Raw genomic sequence first — 20256 nt, 5'->3', positions numbered from 1 at the left:
ATTGAGAGTCATAAATAGCCTTTTTCCCTTCCTCCCTCCCTTCCTCTCTTCCTTCTCTCCCTTGTTTTTCTTTCGTGGTCTTTGAAAATCTGCTAGATAACTATAGTTCCCAACTGGTATGCTGAAGCTGCTTCTTTCCAACTCCCCTATGTTTTCCCTCAACAATAGCTACAGAGTTACCACTTCTGAAGAGGGAGAAGGGCTGGAGGCATTTGCTGTGCTGTGTTCTATTTTGTTTCTCCTATTTCTTCTCCCCTCCACCTTCTTGAGTAAAGTGATCAGCTATAGCTACAGGGTGAATGGAGGAAAAATAAAAATATTCATTTACTTCTTCTGTTGGTTCCCAGGTGATTATATTATCATTGCCTCCCTCACAATATATATATCCCATTTTTGTTGTGGAAGCAACAATTTGTTTATCCATCAAATAATCAGACATAGAGCATTACAAAATTCCATGTAGAAAAGTATAGAAAGTTAAGATTGGGTATTTTAGCCAGCATTTTAAAAAACGTACATATACTCATGGATTATGATGCTTTTTAAATGCTTTTTCTGAAAATGTAAACACTGTTTCATATAGAGGATCCAAATAAAGAAATGGAACTGAAAACTTTGATAACCCTTCTTCCTATGTTTTGTGTGTTGCTAATATTCCACATAAAGTGTTCTAAGTCTCGAACCCAGAATATTATTAAAATTCTGAAAGAATTTTCTAATTTAGGGGAAATTGTCATATCACAACATATTCAACTGAAACAGAATTCAGAAGTGACTTGTTTTTATTTTTAATAGAAGGGAATAATTTATGTGATGGTTTTATTTGGAACATCTTATTTTCTTTAGGAGGATATTCGGAGTCAATATTTATGTCTGTGGTCACATATTAGGAATCTGCATTCCCCTTTTTCATTTTTATGTAACTTCTGCATTTTAGCTGATGTTTAAAAATGATACACTTCTAAGTGGATCTGCATTACAATAAGTAATTGTTAATAAAAATACAATTATTTATGTTCAGTTACTGTGATTTAAAACAAAACCCTCTACATATTATAAAATTCATAAAATGACTTTAGGATGTAAAGAGGATATTTCCTGTACATAAATGATCCTTAAAACTGCAAAAAGGGATACGATTTAATATGTTAACTGAAAACTTTAAATGTTTCTCTCAGATAGAAATGTATATAGCATGATAGTATGGATTCTGAACTGTAGTTTGAAAGAAAGCAACAGTGAAAATGAATTTCATGCCAGTAGACACTTTAAAAACTAGATTTAGCAGCAGTCACATTAGCTTAGATAATGGGAGAATTTTTCTTCATTGAAAATGCTCTGTGTCTCTTAAGAAGAACTTACTGAGGCAGCCTGCCATCTAGCTTTTTCACAGAAAAACAGGCTTACAGACTGCAGATGAGAGAGTCTGGAGCAGCGACAATTTTAACTTAGCCATTCCTAATTTATCTCAAGCATATTCAATTCATCTTCACTGCTCTATGCACACAGGAACACCAGATTGCCTTCCCTGGGGAACAGAATGCAACCAGGGATCTAGAGAGCTGTCACATTCCAAGAAATATTTAAATTGTGCTGATTTTCTTCTGGAGAACTGAGCACAGGGAATGAAACTCTCCATCAAGTCATAGCTTTGCGGGCAATAGATCAGAGGATATTGCCAGTTTTCTAATGGATTGTTGTTATCGGGCAGGTTTTCTCTGAAGGTACGTAGTTATTTTCTCAATTCATTACCCTCTCCCTATTTATCAGGTAATGATCTAATGAGCTGGGGATCCAAACCTGTAAAAAAGAGAGATGTTAAATAGTCGGTATTGACTAAAGAATGACAACTTATTGCTGCATGTTTATAGGTGAATAATCGGATTCCTTTACTAAAGATTATTAGGGTATAGTTTGAATTGCATTATCAGCAAAAATAGGCAAAAACAGAACCGTGCTGCAGGCATTATCATAAGTTCATATTAATTCTCTTGAGGATTTTCTTTTGTAGCTGCAATATATAATGAAGGGAAATACAGACTTTAGAAACTCACTTAACCTTATACATGTTTTAATCTTTTTACATAATCATGATATTTTCTCCGTATGTTCCCAAATACAAAACTTTGTCTCAAATGCTGTTATTAATTTTGGGGTCATTGATGCTTATGATATATGAATATATGAAGGACAAAAGTACTTAAAGAAACTCCAGTAGAGTCTTCAAGAGAATATTATATCAGTGTGCTTTGTTGGCTTTGCAGCTCTTTATTTTTGAGTTTGCAAGCATCTTACTAAAATAAATTGCTATAGTTTAAGTTAAAGGCACATACTATAAAGATGTATTATTCAACTTTGTTCTGTGAAGCGAAAACCTCAGTACAGCTATAGAAAACACAAAACTATTCAGCATTAAAATGTTAAAAGCTGACAAACTTATGAATATTAACTGAACCAATACAAATAGAGAAAGCCTTATCCTGACCTGGAATTTAGCTTATTATACCTGTGATATATTAGACAGGAAGGGGTGACTTCTGTGCATGTTTCTTAAAAGTTAAAGATATGTTTGTAGGGCATTGTTCTGTGTCAGAGTAAGTAGGGGTGTAGGACAGAAAGCAAGCACATAGTAGTCACAGTGAGTTTATGAAAACTGAAGAAATATTTTAAAATATGATATGAGGGCTTTTGATGCTTCTAAGTATTTTATTGTGTGAATTCACTCAGTGAAACCTACCGTGGATTAATATTTTTACATGTCAGAAATAACTACTAGGATAGGTAGAATAGCCGGTGCATGTGGCCTGGAGCATGGTGTCTCTGCTGCCGTATTTGGATTGTTACTCAGACTTTGTGGACCCATCGATGGGTTAATCACAGGCTTGGGAGAGGAAATGGTGGCTGAGCTTCATGAAAGCTCTGGTTAAATGTGCTCTAATTTCTTTGGAGCATTTGAGAGACTATTAGAAGAATAAAGGAGACGGAGAAGGACTGAGTCACCCAAATAGTAACTTTAAGTGCATTCTCTCTTATCCTCAGAGGGATTGTAAAAACAGAAAAGGAGGAGAACAGAGTCCTCAAAGAGTACTTTTAAGTGCTTCTTTTTTTCATGAATCTTACAAGAATTGAGGAACAGGGGCTTATATTAAGGTTTCCCTATGGATTCTTCCATTTTAAAAGCTTTTTCTCTCTTTTATGGAACATTTTTCCCTCCACTCACTTAAGAAAGAAGAGAGTGAGCTAGCTCCCAGCCTGATTTCTTCCCAATAACTTGTAGCTCTGATTTAAATCTACAGAAGTGTGCTTTTGAAACTGCATATACTCCTGAGAGTCTCAGTTTCACAATTCAGTGAGTTATGAATGCCAAAGGATAAAGTGATTTAACACCCTTTTTAAAATTATCACAATTAGCTCTTCTGAAAATCTCAGACTATGTGTAAAAGAGGGCACAAGTAGGAAAAAAAGAATAACTTCAGGGAACACACTTGATGTTCTTTCAGAGTAAGATACTACCAGTAGATAATGAAATAATATTCACTTCATGTTTGGGCATGGGGAAGAAATGACAGCAGCCTAGAAATATATCCTTTAATTTACATTTTGGATGTTATATGAACAGAACAAATATGAAAACCAGGAGAGGCAGTTTCAATTTTCAGATTGCAATAAAATTTTTTATTGCTCCAACCTCCTATTAACTTTTTCTACCACAGTCATGTTAGTGTCTCTTACCTTCCTAGAGGGTTATTCACTTACGCCGCTATCTAAATCTGCTCAGCTTCCAGATCTAGTGCTAAAACTTGTTTTACTTCATCTTATGGTGAGTTCATTGTAAAATATATTACCATAATTTCATTTTTTAGTTGCTGTTAAATATTTAATATTTATTGAGTGCCCATGATATGTTTGGTGCTTAAAAGCAATATGTAGGAAGAAAATACATAATGATATTTCTCCCAAATCAGCCAGTTTATTAATATTTCAAGATTTCTAATTGGTGCCCACAGAGGAAGGCAATTAAGTCTGACTCTTTAGTAGCTACTTAATGTGCATGTAAGGCATGAACAGTCCTATATTCAGTCAATAATTTGCATTCAGCTTTACTGAAGATCCCAGACTAATCATCCAGATGTTTTCAAATTCTCCCTTAAGTGTTTTATATGTCAAAGTGTCACTGTAGACAGAACACTGGATTGGGGGTAAGAAAAACTAGGTTTAAATCTGTTAATCAAGTTTGCGTAGGTCAGTCATCTCCTCCATACCTCTATCTTGTCAGTGGTATAATTGTGATAATTCTTGTGGGTAGTAAAGATCATGCACATTAAGTAACAAACACATAGTTTGTGCACAACATATGCTCAATAAGCAGTATCTGTTTTTGAACGCATTTTATCATAGTTTCACATACAGTATGTTCTATTTGAAATCACCTTGACTCTTTCTTTAATGATGTGTATGTATACCTGTGTAATATCACAGATATATTTGTTTAACAGTTTTGGTAATAAAAATAATGTATTGATAATGTAGTTATTGCTTGGCACTAAAGTACTCTGTAGAATTACTAAAGCATTACCCATGCATAGATAAAATTGGAATTTAAGATTAGTTTGAGAAATTAGTTGGCATATTCCCTGTGGCTTTCAAATAGCAAAATTATCAACCATAACTTACCAGGGAAAGAAGGTAGAACTATATCTCATTTTTCCACTTTTCCCTTCTCCCAAAGGATATGGAAATAGAAGACAAAACAGTAAATCCTCTTGCTCATTATAATGTGCCCTTTGCCCCTTTCATTTGCGTTTTATTTTGCTACAGTAACTTGTCTAGTGAGATGGCCTCAAAATTCCAACTGCACAGGGCTGTTCAAGCATACAAATCCACCCCTCAAGGAACAAAGCAAATATATGAAAACTTTTATTAAAATAAAAGACAGGTTTTGCTTTGAAAAATGCTAAACATTTTTTAATGAAAGTGAAACTGTCAAATGCGAATGTTAAATCCAACCAGATGTTGACCTTAATTGTGAGTTTGAATCTTTACAAAAAGAGTATGCAAATCCAAGCTAGAAGCTGCTTTCTTTAGGTGGCAAGACTGCTGAAAAATACTTTGTCTGAATTTCTCAGATACATTTCATATTGAGTGAAGCGTGTACAGAAAACCTACTTTAATATTGTGAGTTATATGGGGAGGGAAATTAAGCATAATACGAGTCGGTCTTATATATCTGTATATATCTGTATTTGTATTGGAATTTGGAAATAAATGTACAAAAGTCTTTTTTATAAAAGGGGACCACCAAGTAATTATTTTGAAAGGCATGACAGGAAAGTATCTTCCACATTATAACTAGATCAAAATGTGGACACAAAAGCAAGCACCTGCTGAAAAGCTCTTCTTTTTTTGGTCAGTGCCAATCCTGTTTTAAATCTATGAATTTACCTACTCATCAATAAGGAGAAGGTGAAGGTTTGGATATCTGATTTTGTTTTCCAAAAGATCCTTGAAGTCCTTGTTCTATTGTTTTTTGATCCCCAACTTTGGATATTTTGGCCCAGTACTTAAGGAGATTAAAATCTGTATTCTAATTCCAACTCAGTTTTCTAATTTGTACAACTGTGTGTGTGTGTGTGTGTGTGTGTTGGGATAATATTCATATGGTGGTGTGGAATAAATGACAGAATGTTGCAAATTAGCTTTACAGGGGCTTGTTCTTATAAGTACAGTTGATCCTTGAATAACATGGGTTTGAACAGCACAGGCCCATTTATATGCAGAATTGTTTCAATAGTAAATACTACAGTACTACATGATCCATGGTTTGTTGAATCCAAGGAAGTGGAACTGAGGATATGGAGGAACCTTCCTCCATGTATTTGAAAGGCTTAACTATATGTTATATGCAGATTTTTGATTGCTTAGAGGGTTGGTGACCCTAACCCCCAAGTTATTCAAGGGTCAACTATGCTAAAAAATGTTAATAAGTATTATTGTTTTTCTTATGACATCACCTTCTCCATGCCCACTTCTGATATTAGGTTTCCTGTATTCAGTTTGATCTTCAGACCACCTTTCGAGGGGGATCCCAGATTTGTGCTCACCTACATACTTCTCCTACCTATGGTTTCCTCCAAGTAAATTGTCTTATTTACTGAGCCCTGCCCCTTTGACCTAACCTTAAACAGCTTAGCCACAGTCCCTTGAGGTGTTTTTTTTCTCAGCAAATTCTTAATGGGAAAGTATCTTTAAGCTTAGTAATTCTCTCCTTATGTCTGTTGTGTATTGACAAACTAATAGGAAAGGAGACACAAAGAAAATACTGGTTAACTTGTGGCAGATATAACCTCCTCAGCCTTCTAGAGCAGAGGCTTTCTTCTATGAAAGGCCTACCAATAAGAGTTATGAGCTGAATTGTCTCTCCCTAAAATTCATATGCTGAAGTCCTAACTCCTAGTAACTCAGAATGTGACTGTATATGGAGATAGATCTTTTAGAGAGGTAATTAAGTTAAAATGAGGTCATTAGGGTGAGTCCTAATCCAATATAACTGGTGTCCTTATAAGAAGAGGAAATTTGGACACAGATACGTACAAAGGGAAAACCATGTGAAGACCCTGGAAAAAGACGGCCATCTGTAAGCCAAGGGGAGAAGCCCCAGAAGAAAGCAACCCCCCTGACAATTGATCTCAACTTCTAACCTCCAGAATCGTGAGAGAAAAAAGATTCTGCTCCTTTAGCCACTCAGGCTGTGGTACTTTGTTATAGCAGCCCTAGCAAATTAATACAGTTAAACATTTTAGATTTTGTGGACCCAATGAGGTTTCTGTCACATATTCTTCCTCCTCCTCCTTCCCTCCTTCTCCTTATTCACCCTTTAAAAATGTAAAACAAAACAAAACAACAGCAAAAAACAAATAAAACAAATATTCTTAGGGGCCATATTTGTCCATAAGCATAGTTTTCCAACCCTTGTTCTAGAAAGGTCTTTCAAATCCTTCCAAAGTTTGGCCAGAAGATATTCCTAAACTTCCACATTCTTACATGAGATAGTCTTACTTTACAGATGGCACCACTGATTTTTAGCCTAAAAATATAACTTGGCCCTTTTTTTCCTGCTAAAATTCTTCCAAATACCTCAATTTAATGTAGAGTATTTTGATTAGAGTATTTTACATTCACTCTGAAATGACCCTTTCAAGTCCTAACGTTAGAACAAAATCTGAAAAAAAATATAATAATAATAGCAGCTTACACTTGTTGAGTACATTCTGTGGGCTAAAGATATTCTGAAAACAAAACATACATTTTCTCATGTTACCTACCAACTACCTTGCAAAGTATCTGCTGTTATAATCATTTTACTGATCAGGAAATTGGAGAATAGAGAGATGAAACAACTGCCCATGGTTATTTACCATAAGTAACTTAGGTGACTTGTAAAAGTTTGGATACAGGATCTTTGGCCCAGAGTCTGGCATGTAATCAATCTACCATAATGACTCTCAGGTCATGGTAGAGTTTCATGTTTACTGTAGAAACAGGTATGAAAATGTTGGAAAGTACGTGTCAAGTAGCAATTCAGGTGAAAGAGAGGAGAAATGATATAGTGCTTATTTTAATCCTACATTTTATGTGAATGAAGTAGGTATGATAGTTCTGTAATTTCTGTTTGTCTTTTCTTATATAGAATATAATTTAGGACGTTTTTTTCTCCTTAAAATATCATATAGTGAGAGAGTATGGATAAAGAAGGTAGTTTTATCATAGAAAACCAAAAGAACAAAATGGTATAATTTTGAAACTCACAGGAATTTCATATTTAATTTCACCTGTAAGCATGTTAATACTTAATTTAATAATTCCTATTAGATGGAGAAATCCATGAAAAACCAAACTGACAACTGGAGTATAAATACTCCATTATTTCTAGTCTTTTTTTTTTTTTTTTTTTTTTTTTTTTTGGCTGTACGCGGGCCTCTCACTACTGTGGCCTCTCCCATTGCGGAGCACAGCCTCTGAACACGGAGGCTCAGCGGCCATGGCTCACGGGCCCAGCTGCTCCGTGGCATGTGGGATCCTCCCGGACCGGGGCACAAACCTGTGTCCCCTGCATCAGAAGGCAGACTCTCAACCACTGCGCCACCAGGGAAGCCCTCTAGTCATTTTAATAGTATCAACAGGTAGTAGATTTGAATGTGCTTGTACAAGGACCTGTTTGAGTGAAAACTGCCAAGTGGCAATTCTGCTTTAATTCTAAGAAACATATGTTGTGTACTGTGTGAATATCTAGGTTGTCCTTTTAAATTTCATCAATACATCTGATATGCCTTCAGTATTTTTGTAGAACTGAATCATATTTTCTAGCCAAATTTGAATTGGTAGAACATCTTTAAAAAGAAAAATAGTCCAGCACTCCCATATGATATAAGACAGTTGACCTACTTTATAAATTATTCTTATGTCACCTCATTTGCATAACTGAATCCTTGTGATGTTGTCAGATGTTTATATTTCTAATAAAGAAATATAATCATCATAAAGTGGAAGGTTGTCAATCACCTGCCAAAGTCAATCAATGTGAAAAACCAGTCCTAGTAGTTCCAGCTTTTAATTATAATTTCTAGTAATTAAAATATATGCTTGCATATATGAAGAACCTTAATAAAACACTATTATTGTTTAGGAATTTATTATAATGGGCCCTGTTATTTTAGGCTCTGGTAGGTTACTGTTCATTTAGAGCAAAACCAAAGTAAAATTTCTTTGTATATTTTCATTGGGACTGGTGGATAATATGGGCATTCTATTGTTTTGGAATTATTTTTTAATAGGAATTTAGATTTATTCTCTCTAAAAATAGTTTTATTTATCTTTAAGAAGTATGTGAGTAGGCATGTGAATGTATGTGTGAAGGTATTTGTGTGCATGTCTATGAGTGTCATGTGTATTTGTGTTTTTTTTTTCAAGAATTACCCACAGAAGACTTGAAACACAAATCTTTAGTTCACAGGCAGAATACTATTGAGAAGCATCTTCTCACTAGTAAATGGACCCTGAAATATATAGAAATTAGAGCATTAAACCCCACCCTGGTTTATCTTGCAACTCTCTCCCACCATACTTTTACTTGGTGTTATTCCTCACAAAATAATTCACGTGTTAGAAAATATTCTACCAGGGATTTTTTTTTTTTTCTCCTTTGGATTATCCTTATGAAGTCAAAATTGGGAATATTCTAGGGAAAGGAAAATCTTTAGGAGAATTGGTGGAATTTACATGAAGGAATGAAGATTAACATTGAAAAGAAGATAATGATTTCTAGGTTGTCAGTGGGGGTAGGGGTGGGCTAGATCTTGAGAATAATGTTGGGAACTGGGATATACACATAACAAGAATTCTCTGAAGAGTTTAAGTTTTTATGTATTCTCCTTTGATAGTGAGAATAGTTGTATTTGTCATTAGCTTCAAGTCTTGTTTTCATTTTGTGACCCCTAACAGCTATCTCTGAACCTTTGGTAAACACCCACGTAGACCACAGGGTAGAGTGTAGACTAAATCTACACTAAAGGAAAAATCTTAATTTGCATATATGTACACATAGACAGATAGAGTCATGGATAGACAGACACATACCTACAGACCAATTCGTACAGCCCAACAGATATGCAAACAGTAACAGGCGGACAGACAAAAGACATGTAGAGAATGATTGACAGATAGGAACTGGTAATGGGACAGGGATGGTAGACCAATATACAGGGACAGGCAAACTGACAGCCAGCCAGAAATATACTACAGAGAGATATGGATGAATAGACAGGAAGGTAAGCACAGACAGGCAGTTACAGACACAGAGATACTGAACAGACAAGGAGCCTGAGACTCAGACCCACGCTCTAACATGGACAGGTAGGTCTGGCCACTGAAAGGCATAGATATAAGTGTCGACATGTGTGTGTATACATACACTATACACTAAAGTGTTACCTTATACATTCATGAGGTAAAATTCAGTAATAAGCCATTTTCATTGCTTATTAAAGGATCATTTTTAAAATATATTCATCTATGCATTTTTTCCCACTACACAGATTCAGTATAAAGAACCATAGATACGTATGTCAACATGCTTTGTCATTCCCTTTATCTATTATTTCTGTCTTTGGGGAAGAGAAACAAAAAGTCAAGTTATTGTGAGGTTGCTATTGAAATGTTCCCTTAAGCTCTTTTCAAGCTTTGTAATGTAATAGACAAGTCAGAATTCAGACAAGAAAATGATCAGTTTTCTTTCTTCAGGAGAAGTGACAACAATTATAAAACAAGCAAACAAAAGAACAAAACACTTGTGCCATGAAAACATTATTAATGTCAAAAAAATTATTGCAACCTCAGTCATTTGCTTTGGGTCTCTGAAATTACTTCTAAGTTATAAATGCACTTGATAATTTTTCAGCAATAAATTGAGAAAAGCAAGGGGAAAATATAATGCTTCTGTGATTGAATGGAATGTTAACAGCTTGAATGGACATATATCAAACTTATAAAGTCTTGTAGAAAGTTTTGATTGTTGCATTATATTTTACTGCTGATTTATTTGAAATAGTTACTCAGTTCCTCAAAATGTTTTTTTAAATTGTAAGAATGTGTTTAAAGAATGCTAAAGTCTAGTAGTTATTTAAGAGCTGCTTTTAGAGGTTTGGAAGGTTATACAGACTATATAATTAAATGTATTTTTTAGATTATTAACATTAGATAAGTACTTTGCATGTAGTATCTTGCTGGTACTTGTAACCATCCTTATTTTTAGTGGTAGGTGGGCATAATCAACCAGCTCAAAACTTTAAACAATCTTTCATATTATTTTAAAACTACTATTGTGCATCACATCTGGTACTTTTACAAATTAATACATACAAAATTGAGATTTGTATTTTCCTATCAGTTTACTCTTTTTGGAGAGGGGGTATTTTTATTTTAATCGCTGAAAAGCACACATAGTTATAGGATAAACCCTCCTTTTAAACATCTTTATTGAGGTAAATTTATATACCATAAAATTCATAAGTTTTAAGTGTCTAGTTCAGTTACTTTTAGCACATTTACTGTTTGTGCAACTATCACCACAATCCAGTTTTAGAACATTTCCATCACCATAAAGAGACATCTTATTTATACGCAGAGTCACTTTCATTTCTTACTTCAACCCAAGGGAACCTCTAATCTACTTTCCGCCTCTCTATATTTGCTTTTTCTGGACATTTCATATAAATGGAATCAGGCAATATGTAGTCTTCTGTGTCTGGCTTCTTTCACTTAGCATACTGTTTTTGAGGTTCATCCATGTTGCAGCTCCTTTTCATTACCAAATAATATCTCGCTCTCTGGACATACCAAATTTTGTTTATCCATTAACCAGGTAATGTGCCTATGGATTGTTTCTGAGTTTATTTTTTGGAGTTGTTCACTCTCAAAGAGTGAAGACTGTGTTTATTTTATAGATTCTCTATTCATAGCATGAATGTGTACTTGGAAACTAACGTTCAAATTAATTTACACTATGTTGAAGTTTACAGGACTCTTTTTCTAAAAACTATGAACGAAGCAAAGCTAATTCAAAATAAAAGTTTGTATGTAGAAGTATATTAAGGTAATGCATAATTATATATTCTCACCTGAAAAGCTTAGGGTACTTGTTTTAAATATAAATAATCTTATTTACTTGCTTTATATAAAATGTATCTCAAAACAGCAATATAAATGACAAATACACAGACTAATTTTTTTTATTATATTGCTTGTTGTATTCCTATTGAAGATAAAAAAAATTCTTGTAAAAGTTTTAATGTTTTCTGACTGAATAAACTATTTTAGAAATATAAAGTCTACAGATAATAAGCTTTATTTAACCCTTTTGTTGGTAACAGATTTTACATTTAAAATGCATATATTTCTATTTCTAGAATTTTTTAGTTCTTAATCTTAACAACTACCATGAATTATTATGTGACAGCTGTTTAAGTTTTGATATTAAGAGTTTGCTAACGTAATGAAAACAGGTTAGGTATCAATTTCTAAATCATATGGATGACTGAGGCCACCAGTGTGTTAGCCTGATTATCTCTATGGTTCCTGTCATTCTCTAAATTTACCAATGTCCCAGGCAGCTTGCAAACCTTTCTAGGAGGCTTATACTTCATGATGATCTTTCTACTTCATTTATTTGTGACTAATTGACATGGAACCCTGTCTTTATTCATGTCTTTTATTTTGAAATATGTAACTTGGATATGAAGCAAAATTTATTTGACTTTAAATGGATTTTATTTCTGCTATTCACAGTCAGAAAACCAAACATATGGTTTACTGCAACAATTTTTTTTAGTTTAAGTGTGTGAAATGCACCTTTTCCCAAGATACTTTTCTTTTGTTCACCTTTTAAGTATAAAGTTTTATTGTTCACCTTCCTATTTTTGTTCTGTATTTGCTCAGTCTGGGTGGTTGCATCCATTGCTATACCTTCAACTCCATCTAAGCCTATTAGAACTCTGGCCATGGCTTCTTTCCTTTGATTCTGACATGGTACTTTAATGTTGAATATCCAGTAGAAACTTCTGTTTACATAAAACACTGTAAAATATTTATTCTATAAATTATAAAAAATAGTGCATATGTTATTTAAGAGAATACAGATATTTTCCTGTTTTATAATGTTTTGGACCATGTCCATGATTGCACCAGAAACACAGATTTTGGATTTCTGTTTTCCATCATTATTCTCATGGATGCTATAAATGCAACTTAGTCTCTTTCTGCTATTAAAATGGCCCAGTCTTTACTATCAATTGAATGTGCTCTCATACTAAAGCAGTTTTCCAATAAACAAATAAATGTCTTGTATCTTTTAATTTATACCATGAAATATTTTTGTTTTAATTGTATAAATTATGTTATTCAATTTTGCCATCTATTAAAATTTGAACTGCTTTTCTAAAAAAAATTAAGTACCATATTCTCTCAGTTACCATAGAAATATAGAGGATTAGTAACAGAGATAACTAAGGAGTTTCTTTGCCTGTCTTTGGAATTTTTCTTTTTGAACTGAAATAGTAATTTTATTGTACCTTATATTTTAGAAAAAACAAACATTGGATAAAATTATAGAACTACAAAGTTAACATTTTACTTCAGATTTAGCAGAACATTCCCCATTCCTACTATGTTTCAATTTAACTCAGTTGCTGATTTCCAGAAACAAACTAGAAATGTTGTAATGCATCAGCCTAAGGAGAGCCCCACAAACTCTCACAGAAACTACCCCATTCTGACACATGCCCACTACCCACAAAACACTATTTCTGTGGAATTCTTTTCATTATGATCCCTATGTATCCATGGATGAAAAATGCAATGAACTGTTTTGGGTAAAAAGACATTGCCTGTTAGGTTTTACTCTGCAGGCATCATTTAAACAAAAATGATTGTGATGACATTATTGAAGGCATGGATCTATCAAGAAAACTTTGGGTATACTTTTTAACTTGCAGTTGAGTAAATATCTTAAATTACCACATGTGCAAAATGGGAGATACTTACAGTGGACTTTTGGGGTTCCTGAATTGCAGCCATTTTTTTAGCTGATCCTGCCCTGCATCCTACCAGATTAGTAGAGGATACCTATGACCTCATGACCTAAATTACAGCAACTAAATTCTCTTTCGCTAGAATCTAGAGTAGGGTTATACAGACTCTAATCAATCTTAATTTGGTGTCTAAACTGGGTAGTCAAGTACAGCAGGAATTTGTCAGCCATTTGTTGGCTATGTGCAAATGGGAAAGAACAAGGCAGTTTGCAGAGAGCAATATGGGAGAGTGAAGCATAGGGAAGTAGGGATGAGACACCCAATAGTCACAGTAGGAGATGTAGTGATAGTCTGAATAGCTTTTCTGGGTCCTGGTTGCACTCACTTTCTGCTCTTGGATTCTGGGAACCATCAAGTACCCCTGTATCATTCCAATTGACCTGAAGTAGGTTCTTAGCACTCTTGCCAATCATACTAACCTCCTCATTACTGCAGTCTGTTGCTCTTTCAGAAAATTATTTCAATAGTTTTTTTTTTCTTAAACCTCCAACCCTCATTTTCTCATTTCTTGTTTTAATCAGAAGAGAGATTTTTTGTCTCCTCTTCAAGAGACACTTTAGTATCACAATATAAGATGCTGGTAAGCAGCTTACTCTCTGGAACCAGTGATGATGTGTTTGAGACTCAGCTCCACCACTTATTAAAACTATTAAAATTAAATTAAATTTAATTAAATTTAATTTAAAAAAATATAATTTCTATCTTTAAGTGTTCTCTGTCCCCTTGATATCTTAAAGGTTCAGAGAGTTGAAATTAAATATTCTCTAATGTATTTTCTTCTCCTTGTATTCCCTATATATTTGTTTATGCACTTTGAACTGCTTGTTTGATATGTAGATGATCATAATTATTTTATCCACAGTGTTACTTGTCCCCTTTAATGTTATAAAGACCCCTGATTTGTGTTGTTAATGCTTTTTGGCCTGAATTCACCCTTGTTTATTACTGATATTGTGGACTCTGCTTCTTTATGTTTGAATTGCCTATGTCTTTGCACATTTAAAAAAATCTTTATGAATCATTTTGCTTCAGGTTTTTCGTTTATATACAGCAGAGAGTTAGGATACTTTTGAAATCTAGTATGAAAATCTTTCTCTTTTAAAAATTTAGTTTAGCCAATTTAAATGTAATAATTTGAGAAATGTTTATGAGTTCCATTTTTTTTGTTGTAAGCTATTATCAGAAAGGTGAAGAATGAGCATAACTCCTGCTTTCTTTATTCTTTCCTCAAACTTTGGTGTTTATATCATTTCTTCATTGAGCATACCTTCTGTTCTTCACCCCAAACCCCACATTTGTTTTAATCTTACATCTATAGATAAATGTGTAAAATGCCTCCACAGTTGCTAACTCCATAGGGTTTTTCTGGTAGTCTTTTGATTGGCTGATTAGTACCTATATCAGAAACAGTTCATAGAAAAATATTTTATTGCTTTTGTTCTTGAAAAATTATTTGACTCAAATAAACTCTTTGATTCTTAGTTTCTTTCCTTATTTTTACATTTTATTCTCACATGAAGACTCTTCAGAACAATTCTGAGATTAGCCATTTTTCTGGCTTAATCTCAATTTAAAGGAGATTTTTTTTGCCTGACTGCCTATAGCACCTTTTTTTATGGCATTTTTATGTTTGACGTCACGTAATTTTACTAGGGTGCGCTTCAGTGTTGACAATTTGGGATGATTTTTTTCCCTGGCATATGATACCCTCTTTTAAATACGTAGTGTCAAGCCCTCTTTTCATTATATATTAGCTTTATTCCATTATTTCTATTTTTTTCAATGGGGATCCACTTGTACAAATGTTGACTCTCTTGTGTAAAAGCATCCTCTGTGTACACTATGTGTGCTGGACAGCTTTGGCAGAAAGGCTAGAACTGGAGTGGGTGCAAGTCAGGGAGTATCCTGGGGCACACGGAGTCAGGGCTGCATTTGTGGGATGGCTAGCGCTGGAGTGGGCATGGCCTGAGGTGATTTCAGGGTGTGCTGTGCCAGGGCCACCTTTTGGGGAGTGGCTACAGCTGGTGTAGGCCAGGAACTTCAAGGATCTCTGGCAGGCCAGCTAGAGTATTTGGGCCATATTTCTTACCTGTGCCATCAAGGTAGAGGGGGAACATACAAAATGGCCTACACACAAAATAGTGGAGAGAGTTCCACCACTTCCCCACTTGTTTGGCAGATGCTTTAGGGTTAGCACATGGATTCCCTTCACATATTGTTTAGGTGCCCTTTAAGCCACTGCTTTTTTGTTGTGCCCCAGGGTGGGTAAGTTTGCACATAGGCCCCCTCAGTAATATGTCTCCCCACTGCAGGTCTCCATGTCAGGAGTGGGGTCTCTGTTGATATCATGGCTTCATCTCTCCTACGCATTTTTATGTGGTCCTTCTATTGTTGTACAAAAGCTGTTCAGTCAGATCTCAGTTCTTCTTCAGGAGGAATTGGTCTATATGTAGGTATAGATTCTGTGTGTCCATAGAGGAGGTGAGTTCAAGGTCTTCCATCTTGGACTATAAGTCTAAAATGGTTGTTACTATATTTTTTACTTTCTCCCTTACTCCAGTATAAGTTCCATGATAACAGTAATTTTTTTCTTCTTGTTACTGTTTAATGTTCACATCTAGAACAATATCTGACATTTATAGATATATTGTACATGTGTTGGGATTAAGAAATATTACTGGACTTTTTCTTAATATTTTTTGTTGATTAAAATAGAATTTTTTCCTGACATAATAAATAATTAACAATTTATTTAATCGATACACTTCTAAGAATGTTAAAGGTATTTATTCAATTTTAAAACACATCTGTTGGTTAAATAGTATAATTATGTTTATTTTACAGATGAAGGAATTGGGGAAAGAGAAATTAAGTACTGCTTATAAGTGATGGAGAATGATTTAATTTAGAACTGTGACTCTTAACCAGTTTGATATATATCTGTATATCTCTCTGTATAATCAGAATTACTGATTTAAACATAGCCTGCCCTTTTCAACTTTTACCTTTTTGCTCATACTACTGGATACACCTAGAATGTCAAATTTTTGAAAAATCGCATTTCTTCAAAGATCTTTCAAAGTGCAAGTCAATGATACCTCTTCAATAAGCCGTGTTAGATTCTTCTCTGTCACAAAATTATATTCTTTTCCTCTGGTGCCAGTGTTGCTTCTTTTATTCATTTATTTTGAGTGATCTTCTTTTAAGCTGCATTACAAAAGCTGTATTATGATGTACAGGTTTTTAACAGTCTGCTCTAAACCTGTCCAAGATTCCATTATTCTTCTACATAAATGACATATCAACTGCATGTTGTCTTTTAAATTCATCCCACTTTTTTTCCAATTAACTTGTTTTGTCTGTGCAGATTCATTCTTTTAGATATTCTTCCATCCATCTTACCACAATTACATTCCATTTTATTGAAATATATAAACTCAACATCCCTATATATGTGTGTACACACACACACACACACACACACACACACACACACACACACACACACAATGGAATATTATTCAGCCATGAGAAAGAAGAAAATATTGACATTTGTGACAACATGGATGTACCTTAAGGGCATTATACTAAGCGAGAAAAGTCAGAGAAAGACAAATACTGCATGATATCACTTATGTGTGGAATCTTAAAAAGTCGAGTTCACAGAAATAGAGAGTAGAATCATGGTTACCAGAGGGAATTGGGGAGAAGCTTGTCAAAGGGTACAAACTTATAGTTGAAGGTGAGTAAGTTCTGGGGATCTAATATGTATATACCTTACATCTTCTTTCTCCATTGATCTGTTGATCAATGCTTAGGCTATTTCCATATCTTGGCTTGTGAATAATGCTTCAATAAACGTGGAGTGCAGATATGTTTTTGATATCCTATTTTCATTTTCTGTGGATATACCCAGAAGTGAGATTGCTGGATCATATTGTAAGGTCTATTTTTAATTTTTAAAGGAACCTCCATAGTATTTCTCATAATGACTGAACTATTTACATTTCCATCAACAGTGCACCAGGGTTCCCTTTCAATCCAGTTTAAAAATGGACAGAGAAACCAAACAGACATTTTCCCAAAGAAGACATACAAATGGCCAACAGGCACTTGAAAAGATGCTCAACATCACTAATCATCAGGGAAATGCAAATCAAAATCACAGTAAGATATATCCTCACACTTGTTAGAATGTCTGTCATTAAAAAGACAACAGATAAAAAATGTTGGCAAAGATGTACAAAAAAGGGAACCCTGGGTACCTACTCTTATTTGTAATAGATATGCAAATACATACGTTGCATCTGCTTAGGTACCAGAATCAGTGACAATGCTTATGTCAATAATCTGTTTTCCTTAATGTCTTAGCTTGGGCTGCCATAAGAAAATACAATAAACTAGATGGCTTAAACAACAGAAATTTATTTCTCTCAGTTCTGGAGCCTGAAAGCCCCAAATCAGGATGTCAGTATGGTTTGGGGGTCTAGTGAGAACTTTCTACCTGACTTGCAGATGGTGTCCTTCTCACTGTGTCCTCATATGGCAGAGGAAGAGAAAGAAGAGAGACGCAAGGTGGAGGTGACTTGCTCTTCTCTGCTGTCTCTTCTTATAAAGGACCTAATCCCATGACGAAGGTCCCACCCCTACGGCCTCACCTAAACCTAATTACCTCCCAATCTCCATTTGCAAATGCCATCACATTGTGGGGTTAGGGCTTCAACATATGAATTCTGCCAAGACACAGTTCAGTACATAGCACCTAGATTTGGCCCACCAGACACACAAGTTTTAAGAAAGGCAATCAAAGGATCAAAAGTTTTTATGAAAATATATTACAAGAGATTAGGTTGTATCTATGTTTCTATAAGTAGGGTAGAATTCTATACTAGAAATTATATATAGAGAAATTCTGACTATAGTGATCCATGAATATTTATATTGTTCATACTACTTATTACTTATATGATTTATTTATTTGTTTCTTCACGTCTATTTGATAAAGGAGTTAAAAATCTTGGGCTTCCCTGGTGGCGCAGTGGTTGGGAGTCTGCCTGCCGATGCGGGGGACGTGGGTTCGTGCCCAGGTCTGGGGGGATCCTGCGTGCCACGGAGCGGCTAGGCCCGTGGGCCATGGCCACTGGGCCTGCACGTCTGGAGCCTGTGCTCCGCAACAGGAGAGGCCACGGCAGTGTGAGGCCCTCATACCGCAAAAAAAAAAAAAAAAATCTTCCCAGTATGGGGTAGCTTCATATCAAGTATAGCCCAGAAAATCTTTAGAGCCCTACAGTATCCCACAACCATTCTGTAGCCCAAGTGTATTTGTAATGATTCTGATACTTATGGATCTGTGTTATGTCTTTATATTCTGTCATCAACAATCATGCAAATCAACAAATATTTATTAAAGACTAAGTAAGAAGAATACAAAATAGTATATAGTCCTTACACTTCTGGAAGCCTATGAAGAGTGACACATAATATACTAGATAGTAGTGCAGAAATATAAATTAGCATAGGCACAATCGGAGCACATAGTAAGGACAAATAACTCAGCCTGGGAGAAGGTGAATTAGGGGAACTCTTCTTTTGTAAATGATGCCTGAGCTTAGGCCAGCTTCCTTTGAAATAGCAACTCCACTTCTAAGATTTTATCCTAAGGAGATATCACAGAAATATGGAAAGATATATGCCCAAGTAGCTTCCTTGCTATATTAACAAAAACTTTGGAATCAACCTAAGTGTTCATTAGCATAATGGAAGTTAAGTAAATTACATACTTAACATTAGCTCAAATAATATTCAGTCATTGAATGTAATACTATAAGCCTATATTAATTGAAAAGCAATAATTTTGCTTTTAGTTGGAGGTAAAAGATCACAGAATGAATGTGAGCTGCCTTTTATGTGAAATGGAATAATAGAGTGTAGCTCCTCTGTGTGGTGTAGTTTCTAATTTTTTTTAATTTTTCTTTCGTTGTGCTTACATTGTTCAGGTTTTAGTCATTTTGCAAATCTGAAACAGTTACTAAAAATGTATAGGCATAATGGATCCTTTAAGAAGACACATATTATCTAACATCCATTCTAGTAACTAAAAACAGAACTTGAAAGAATTTAAAAATCTTTGCTGATTATTGCAGATAAATTCAGTAAAGAAAACCTTTATTTTAGGATTTTAATTAATATCTGTTAATTATATATGAAAAATAATTATGATCATGATTCTATAAAAATAGAATTTTATTACCAACACTACCAAAATAGGAATTAATCTTGCCAAAATGATCTAAAGTACTCAATATTTAAAGAATTAAAACCTCAAATTCTAATTTTTTATTATAAGTAATTTGATTTTCATGTATTCATAAATAAGAATATCATGTCTGTTTTATAATCTTACACATCATTTTGCAGTTGTGAAACTTCATGCAAATGAGTATATCATTAATAGATTGGTAGCTAATATATAATTGTATATTGTAATTTACTAGCATTTTAAAAATTATTTCATTAGTGTTAAAATAACTAATATTAAAATGCTTTAAATTCACTTCGTGGTAAACGTTACGAAGCAACTTGGATCGATTTTTTATCAAAGAACATTTAAGGCAAA

General features: G+C 34.3%; 1 protein-coding gene across 1 annotated transcript in view; it reads left to right on the top strand.

Moving 5' to 3' along the window:
• Nucleotides 1–1530: 1530 nt before the first annotated feature.
• MGAT4C (MGAT4 family member C) overlaps nt 1531–20256 on the top strand; it is a 611075-nt gene continuing 592349 nt past the window's right edge. Inside the window, exon 1 of the mRNA XM_029205850.1 lies at nt 1531–1724. The gene's annotated coding sequence lies outside the window, so the exon portion shown is untranslated. The remainder of the gene's footprint in view (nt 1725–20256) is intronic.

The sequence above is a fragment of the Monodon monoceros genome, unplaced genomic scaffold (genome assembly GCF_005190385.1).
Source record: "Monodon monoceros isolate NGI ecotype Baffin Bay Population unplaced genomic scaffold, NGI_Narwhal_1 Super_Scaffold_6, whole genome shotgun sequence".
In the NCBI taxonomy this organism is placed as follows: domain Eukaryota; kingdom Metazoa; phylum Chordata; class Mammalia; order Artiodactyla; family Monodontidae; genus Monodon; species Monodon monoceros.
The sequence above is the reverse complement of the archived record's forward strand: the minus strand, read 5'-3'. Positions and strand labels throughout refer to the sequence as shown.